Here is a 7989-nt window from a genome sequence, read left to right as displayed (position 1 = left end):
GTGTGTGTGTGTGTGTGTGTGTGTGTGTGTGTGTGTTTCTGTGTGTGTGTCCCACCAACACTGGCCTTGCTTCTCAGAGTGTCAGTCTAACTTTTCTTTTAATCCCAGTGTTCATTTTTACTGTAAGAAGTATGAGCAACTTGCAGTTTTCACCATGGACCCTTTTCCCTTACTACCTACAAAGCTCCTGAATCAGTAATAGAGGTCCCTTCTAAATACTCAAATTGAATTAAAAGCTTCAGATTACTCCTAAGGAAGATGACACCTGCTGACACCTCCCAGTCCAGCCCAGCAACTTCTATCTTCTGAGACAAAAAGCCTGGTGTGCAGAATAAGAAGCATAAGAGGCACTAGAAGAGGAACAGGAAACTGAAGTATCAGTTAAGTGAACCATAATTAGAATGATGGTATCCAAACTGGCAAAGTCAAGAAATCCAGAAATTGAAATGGTCAAGGATAAAAAATGAGTCATCTCAGACTGGGACCTTAGTCACTCTTGTGACAAGTTAGGCCAGGATGTAGGAAGTAGAGTGAGAAGTCTTTGGAAAATGAAACACTCAGGAAAGCAGAAGACTACCACTCTTCAATTTCTAAGCCTCCCAAACCTGATTAAGAGCTAAAGGTTGTGATGGCCTCTCCACCAAAAAGAAGTGCTGGGTGAAGCCCAGTGCTAATCCTCTGCTTCGTCTCTAGTGCTCAGAACAGAGCCACCTCCTACTCCACAAATGGTGGGACAAAGCAATTCCAGCTCAACCTCACAGGAAGAATCAACCAAGAAAGATGGAAAAAGCAAATGGGTTTAGTGTCTCAAAGGAAGAAAGTGGGAACTTTGTGGAAGCAATAAAAATCAAAGGAAGGAGTTTGAAGAAAAAGAATTTCTGTGAAAACCTTAACTGTCCTACTTTGTTTACACTAAACCAAATTATTCTAATATTTAAAAAAAAAAAAAAAAAGATTTCCAGATCTTCCCCTGGGCCAAAAAAAGCTGAGAAAAATCTAGCTGCAAGCTCAGTGCTGGAAATATGGTGCTTTCTCAGCTGATGGTGAAGAAGAGACTCGCCAAACAGATACTGACATCCTGGGGCTTCTCCTAGTCTCTCTCTAGTCTGTAACATTCAGAGCAAAACAAAGCTCTAATAAACCAAGACAAAACTCACCACCTATTGATGGTAAGGAACTTCAAAGAACTATTAAACACTTCCAGAAGAAACTAACTGTTGTTGATTTTTTTTCCTTGATAGTACTTGCTTTTCAAAACTATACCTTTATTTTTCTTTGTGCCACATGCTACCTTTAACTTCTGTGACTCCATTGAAGAATTTCTTTTGTGTGAAGTGTAAACAAAATGTACTGCCTTTTCTTTTTCTATGTACACTTTTATTGAATTTTTGTGCATTTCATACAATAAATCTTAATTGTATCTAGATCCCCTCCCCTATCTTCACCCCCCATACCCCTCACCAGATTTCATGCATTCTGTCATCTATGTTAAGGCTTACCAAATCTAGCTTTTGTACCCAGATGACCCTCAGTGCAAGTTCATCCACTGGGGTCTAGTTAGTTTATCTAGAGTCACTCCCTTAAAGAAGACCAACTCAACTTCACCCAGCAGTAATCAGTTCCTTGGCTAAGGTTGGGGCCTGCTGCCCATTTCCCCAGTTCTATGCTGGGCTTTTGTCTGATTGAGTCTTCATGGGTCTTATACATGCTGAGACCATTGTTCAAGTTTATATGAACTAGTTTCCATCTTTATGTCCATGCACTAAGCCTAAAAACGTTTTTATTGGATTTTTGTGTATTTCATACAGAACATCTTAATCAATCTTAATCATCTCTCTACTCCCTTCTCCATTGGCACCCTCCCATAGCCCTTGCTCCACTGGAATTCATATATTCTGTCAGTTAAGACCTATTGCATCAAGTTAGTATCCCCAGAAGTCTCTTGGTGCAAGTTCATCCACTAGGATCTAGGCAGCTTACCTACCTAGAGTCCCTCCCTTTAAGATCAGCTCTTCCTAACCTAGCAGTAATCAGCTGCCAATAATTCTTCAACTAAGATTGAGGCTTGTTGCCCATTTCCACAGTTCTGTGCTAGAGTTTTGCCTGCTTGAGTTTGCATAGGTCTGTGCATGCTGACACCATGGCTGTAGGTTCATAGAGCAAGGTCCCAGGAACTTGTTGGACTCCATTTCCATATGGTTGAGCACCTCCTCCCTGGCTCTTAACATCTTTCTGCCCCCTCTTCTGCAATGGTCCGAGTCTTGGGTGGGTGGAGTTCAATATGAGTCTTCTCCATGGACCCACACTCTGCTGATTCTTATTCTCCACACTTTGGCCATTTGTGACCTTTTGTGTTCCTGGCCCTTTGTTGCATGAGGGACGTTCATTGATGAGAGCTGAGAGATGCATTAGTGTCCTCTTTATCCCTTGTTCTATATTCCATGAGCCTTAAATGTAGAGGTTGCACTACAGATGCACCACTTAGGTTTGGGCAATTTTCAGACAATGTCTGTGTGTGACCAGTTGTGGGACTCTGTAATAATCTTTGTCTGTTGCAAAAGAAACTTCTTAGATGAGTGAGTATTGGGATACTTGTCTGTAAATATAAGGATCCATATTTTGCACAGAGTAAGAAGTTACATTTATCTAGGGATGTGACAGCCTTGGGGTATTCTCTAAGATCTAAGACTTCTCCAGCCATGTACTTGGTTATATTTACAATACTACACATGAGTTTCCTCCCATTGAGTGGGCTTTAAGTTCCATTGTTAGAGATTTTAAAAATCTCAATTAATCATAGGTCAAATGGATAAATGAAAAAATGAATAAGACAGTATCAAAAGATGATTTTAAAAATGCAAACATAATTAAAAATTGCTGCTAAAATATTTCAGGGTTATTTAACTGAAGAAACCATACCAGTAATTTCAAAAGAACTGAATGCCAACAAAAATATTACATATCAAAATTTCTGGGATATCAAAAAAGTTATGCTTACAAGCACAAGCATAAAGCCTTACAACTGACCTAGGAAAAGCTAATTTGAGAGGTCATGAGTTAATTAGCCATAATAAACCCAAAGAGGATAAAAAGAAATTAGTGAAATAGAAAAATGGTAATAAAAAGTCCCAATAAAGATTTAACCTATTTCTTAGAAAGCACAACTATTGCTTAGCTATTTCCTCTGAATTGAAATACTCCCCACTGGAAGGAGTCATAAGACTCTAGAAACAATGGAAGGTTAGGCTTAGAAAAGAAGACTCAAGAACTTCATAAAGTTACAACATTCCAAGACTCCCTCCCCAAGATTACATAAGCAATAAGCAATTACTAGAGAGGAGGATCTGCCTGAAAACTGGACAGAGCGCTTCAAGGATGCAGCTTTTGTGAGATGTCACCCGTGCTGGCGTGGGCTTCTCAGTGATGCAGCTGTTCCTGTAAGCAATTCCTTAACCATGCTTCTGGAAGTAACGCCTTTAAACTCACTGTTTCACCAACCTAGCCTTGGATAGAAATAGGTTTCTGTTGTTGTTTCTGTTGTTGTTATTTTGGTCTGTTGTCAAAGCCCTACCTTGAAAAATGGGTGTTTGCTCAAAGTCATACCACTACAGTAAAAAAATGGCCAGCAAGATTGATGAAGAAAAGAAAAACAGGGAGCCCTAAAACAGACGAATATATGCACAAAATACTCATGTAACAATATAGTAATGCAAAATAAATAGGGGTAGGAGGGGCATCAGATTTGGAGTTTTGTGGAAGCCAGGAATTTAAGCCCCAATGGTATGGAGCCAGGTGGTGGGCTTCTAGGATGGATTCGACTGCCCCAGGTGTCAGCGAAAGGGTAATGAGGAACAAAACCTTGGCTGGACCGAAAATGACCTAAAAAGCCCTGAAAAGCCCTGAGCACAATTAAGGAAAAGGCTGCAGCCCTAAATGACAAGGAAGATGATGGGACTGGCCTATGGATGACAGTCTACTACAGCCTGCCATGGTGGCGGGTAGACAACTACAGGTAGAAATCACAAAAGCACCTCCTGGTGCAAAGGCAACAGGAATATTGCAGTAGTAGCTAAAAACTCACAGAAACACCTAGGTGCAAACTGTCCTGCGGCACCCTTTTGACAGCTAAGTATCTGCTCCCCTACCACCACTATTAAGCAGAGCCAGGCAAGATTGAGAATGCTTCTGGAAGGTTCAGCTTTCTCCCCTTCCTCATCTTTCCTGACTGATCCCATTTACACCTCATTTGCATGCCACCCAGTCAACCAAGCAGGGTCTATGTGATGCAATCTGGAGAAAGAGACTCATGGGATCTCTTGTCTGAGGAGGAAGAGAAGAAGGCCTTCAAGATTCACCAGACACAGACTCATCAGAGGCTTACAGCTCACGTTCCCACTGGCTCAGTACCTAAGACTTAACCTGTAGCTGCAGGTGGGGGGATTCATTCCTGCCTCAGTCTTGAACACAACATACTGCAGCTGCAGGTGGGAATTTGTTCCTGCTGCTGTTTCCTGCCCTCCAGGACACAATGCTTCTGAGACCTCCAACTCTAGCTCTCAATATCTGCTGCTCCATTGACCTGTGACTCCAGACCTTGCGACTGGCTGCTCTGGAGAACTCGGGAGCTGTGACACTCCTAACAGCTCTCAGCTAGCCCCCTCTGCTCCAAGACTTCAAGTCTCACTATTCCATTGGAGTTGTCAGTCATGTTTTTCTCCATGAAGGTCATTAATTCTGAGTTAAGAAAGTTCTTCTTGCTTGCTCACTCTTTGCGCTCTGCCCGCTTCATTCTTGGAGAAGGCAAGACAAGAACCTGGTTGGAGACAGGAAAGTCAACTGTCTTAGTCCACCATCTCAGAAGCGTGAGACTGGACAGACAACTAAATGGTCCTGAAATTATCTATATGGAAAAATAAAAAAAACCAAATTGGATCTCTGTTTCGTATTACTTCACTTACAAAACCAATGTAGTGCAATAGTGTAAATAGGAACTGTAACCAGGTGATGTAAATATAAAACAAATCACTGTTTTACATTCTTTAGAACAGAAGAGTATCTTAAACGAAAGACAAGCTTTATTAACCAAAGGAAAAAAGTGAGTATTTTGACTGCATGCAAGCTGAGAACTTTATCATAAAACAAAGGAAGCTAAAAATAAATAACTTTTAATTTAAAAAACTTTTAGAGTCAGCAAGATGACTCAGCAGGTAAAGATGCTTGACATTAAGCGTGAAGACCTAAATTCAATCTCAGGGACCCACAAGAAGTTAGGAAGGAAGCTACTCCTGGAAGTTGATCTCTGATCTCTGACCTCCACAGAGAGGCTATGGAATACATGTACACACACACGCACACACACACGTACACAGACATATATACACACTAGATAAATGTAATTTTTAAAAATTAATAAAACAAAGAAAATGAAAAGACAAGCCATAAACTACGAAATATTTGTAAAACAAAAACTAAATAAGTTGAGTATGGTGGCACAGGCCTTTAAACTCAGCACTGGAGAGGCAGGCCAGTCTCTGTGAGCTAAGAAGCCAATCTGATCTACATGGCAAGTTCCAGGGAAGCTGGGATTACAGGGAGACCCTGTCTCAAAAAGATAAAAATCATAGTAATAGCAATTAAAGATTAGCATCTAAACAATATAAGAATGTCTACAAGGGCTAGGGAGATAGCTCAGTCATGAAGACCTGTGTGCAATCCCTAGAACCCAGGTGCAAAAAACCAGGAGGATCCTAGGGGCTCACTGGCCAGCTAATCTAGCCTACTTGATAACTTTCAGGCCAGTGAGAGATGTCCCCACCTCCACCCCCCACTAAAGGGAGGCAGTACCTGAGGAATAACAGCTAAGTTGTCCTCCACACATGCATGCACAACATGCACACTCATACAAAACACATAGAGTATGTCTACAAGCAATCAGAAAAAGACAATACAGCAGGCAAACCTGTAACTAAATTTCATAGACAAGGAAACTTATAAGAAGAATACAAGAAAAGATGCAGAATGCCATTGCCCATCAAATAAACATAACTTCAGATTACAGGATGTCGTTTTAGAGCTCTTAGAAGTGTAAAAACTAGAAATGCTATCATGAAATAATGGCAAGAAACAAAATGCTGACAGATCTAATATACTGCTGGTGGGTATTAAACTGGTAAAATCCAAGTGGAAAACAATTTGACAATATCATGTAAAGTACATTCATATGCCTTTCTGTAGGCAATTCTCAATTTTATAATAGAAATACTTTTGCACTTGTGTTTAAAGTATAACTATCAAAATAACAAAAAACTTAAAACTATCCAAATACTCATTGGTAGAATATGGTTAAATAAATTAGGCTACTCCACACAACACAGCATTATATAGTAGTGAGGATGAATGAACTACAGCTGTAGGCTATGATGTGACTCCTTACAGCACAACAGTGAGTGAGGGAAAAAGACAAACGGGCCTCCTGAGCACTAGCATCTTTCTTTCACCCAGTCCTAGGCCAGTACTTAACCTCTCTACTGAACTCTTCCAAATTCTAATGACAAAAAAATTCAGTTATTTTTGTGGTGATATGACCTCGTCTTTTGCTACTAATTTCTGTTGAAAATGCTATGATTCCATGATTGGAAAAGAAATTCATAAATGTGAGGAACTACAGATAAGCCTCAGAAGCTTGTATAGCAAACACACAGTTACATGAAGCACACAGGACAGCTGCTAAGATCCAAAAGGAACCAAATGACAAGCTGTCACTCAATTCTTTGCAATTCTTTTCTAGTTATAAATTTGAGTTTACATAAGTTACATAATGGGATGCTTCTACGTGACATTTTAGTTCGAATATTTTCCTTAAAATATACAAAATTTGTAAATTAATGTTCCTCTAAAATAAAATGCTATTTATGCAAGCTTTTAGAAGCCTATACATTGAATGATTATGAAACTTGACTTTTAGTGTGATGTTAAAAAAAAAAAGGGGGGGATGGAGAGATGACTAAGCAGTTAAGAACACTGGTTGGTCTTGCAGAAGACCTGGGTTCGAATCCCAGCACCCACATGGCAGCTAAAAACTGACCCGTAACTCCAGTCCCAGGGGATCCGACAGCCTCTTCTAACCTCCACAGGCATTGCATGACACGGGTGTACTTACCTACATGCAGGCAATACACTCATACACATGAAATAAAAATAATAAAATTTAAAAAAGAGAGAGAGATGAAATCAGGCAAATGGTACATACCTAACATAGCTGTAATCCCAACACTGAGAGGAAGAGACAGGAGGAGTTAAATTCAGGACACAACTTCACCAGGGTTGGGAAAAGAAAGGAATGTGGGGCGAGGGAAGGATTCACAGTTAGCTCTTCAACCATGTTGGTAACCACCTATTTTTCACTTTGAAATGGTTGGTTTACAAATGTTTGTGTTTATTACTAGCTTCTGTAGTTACATATAACCTGGCATGTTCAAATTATACACTGGTATTAATTTTTCATTTTGTGTATGTGTGGTATGCACGTATGTGTATATACGTGATCATATGTGTGGGGGCACACATGTGTGTGGTACATGTGCATGTGTGGAGGACTGAAGTTGATGTTGGGTGTCTTCCTAGACTGCTCTTGACTGATTTTCTGATAAGCTCTCACAGGACCCCAAGATCACCAATTCTTGCTAGTCTGACTAACCAGCCTGCCTGGGGAATCCCCATCTCTGTCTCCCTAGTGCTGGGATTACAGGCAGTCACCAAGGTTTTAAGTGGGGTCTGGAGATCCAAACTTGGGTCCTCATGCTTGGGCAGCAAGTGATTTATCCACTGAGCCATCTCCCAAGTCCCAGTAATTTAAACAATGCATGGAAGACAAGGAGTAGAGAAGGCAAAGAGTAAATCACTAACTCATCAAGTGTGATTTCTGTACTCTATGATGGAAATGAAGGGAAGGTATAGCTTTTGATATAACTAATTTAGGTGACCACAGCT

The 7989-nt window shown here is 40.4% G+C and overlaps 1 protein-coding gene across 3 annotated transcripts in view; it reads right to left on the bottom strand.

The window, feature by feature from the left end:
• Positions 1–7989, bottom strand: part of Wwp1 (WW domain containing E3 ubiquitin protein ligase 1) — a 123859-nt gene that overhangs the window by 98903 nt on the left and 16967 nt on the right. The window lies entirely within an intron of this gene.

The sequence above is a fragment of the Nannospalax galili genome, unplaced genomic scaffold (genome assembly GCF_000622305.1).
Source record: "Nannospalax galili isolate Female #2095 unplaced genomic scaffold, S.galili_v1.0 scaffold934, whole genome shotgun sequence".
Taxonomy (NCBI): domain Eukaryota; kingdom Metazoa; phylum Chordata; class Mammalia; order Rodentia; family Spalacidae; genus Nannospalax; species Nannospalax galili.
The sequence above is the reverse complement of the archived record's forward strand: the minus strand, read 5'-3'. Positions and strand labels throughout refer to the sequence as shown.